Genomic DNA, 1,433 nt, shown 5'->3' with positions numbered 1-1,433 from the left:
GGTTGGCGTCATACAAGTTCCCAGAGTTCTAGGGACATTGTTCGTTGTGGAAGTAGCAAACTTACTTATTATGACGAGTGAATTTCGAAGGACATGACCAAGTGCCATAATTACAGAAGGCTTAGATCATTATTGTTAACTCTTATCCCTCAAAAACTTTGAACATCCAATATTAGTGTATGAGAGAGGACACAAACCATTAAGAAAGATACTAGAAGTCAACATTAAAAGGTCTTATGCATTCCACATTATTCGAAGGAATCTAAGGTACGTTTGGTATGCTATAATAACTTCTATAATAGAATAACTATTCATGTATAATAGCAATTCGATTATTTGGTTGTATTTTTATTACATTGATTAATTATTACATTAGAATAACTATTTTTTAAATTGAAAAATAGTTACTCCTCTTTTAAAATGAATGTAATAGTTATTCCTTAGTGCACATAATAACTTTTAAAATTAATATATTTTCAAAAATATAAAATTTCCTTATACATCATCTTTTACAAACTTTCTATATGTAACAACCAAACTTTTAGATAATAATAATTATTCCATTAGAATGTCTTCTAATCCCAATAATAAATATTATTATTCCTAATGTAATCTAAATTTAGTATACCAAACATACACTTAAAAGTTGCCTCATTAGATATGCATGAGAACTAAGCAAGCAAAGAGCTCTTTGAAATTTGCCAATATAGTTCAAAGTTCACACTGCAATTTATTACAATATTCTAAAAGAGCTTACGAATTTCTCGCAGCATAACTAAAGAGCTAATTGGTTAGTTAATAGACTACAAACTACCCTTTCAACAATATTCCTATGTTAACAACTTCTCATGCTTCAATGATCATTTTAAGGCTTTTAAAAATACCACTTGCCAACCTTTAAGCTCATTCGAATTCCTATTAATCCATTCATAGTTTGTTTATTGTAGGCAAACCTTGCGGTAAATCTTTACCCATTTTCACGTGAGTCATCCCTCCATGGCTTCAAAGGCGTGTGATTGGGTAACCCACATCAGATGTATGTTGCGATTACAGATGCCAAATTACAGATACCTCAACTAAAAGAAACATTGGGGAGTTTTGAGTTACATATACATCTATCAGACCATCGGAACACAATGAAACAGCACAAAAATTGGACGAGGAAATCAATTTTTTTTATTAACAATTGTCCCAAAAAGATCTTTACCCATTTGCCATGAGTCATCCTCCATGGCTTCAAGGGCGTGCGATTGGGTAACCCACATCAGATGTATGTTGCGATTAGGTAACCCACCACATCAGATGTATGTTTGAGATCAAGAAAGAAAATAACATTACAGATGCCAAATTACAGATACCTTTACTCCAAGAAACATTGCGGAGTTTTGAGTTACATATACATCTATCGGACCACAATGAAACAGCACAAAAAC

Source organism: Quercus lobata, chromosome 1, assembly GCF_001633185.2.
Source record: "Quercus lobata isolate SW786 chromosome 1, ValleyOak3.0 Primary Assembly, whole genome shotgun sequence".
Taxonomy (NCBI): domain Eukaryota; kingdom Viridiplantae; phylum Streptophyta; class Magnoliopsida; order Fagales; family Fagaceae; genus Quercus; species Quercus lobata.
Note: the sequence above shows the minus strand (reverse complement) of the source record.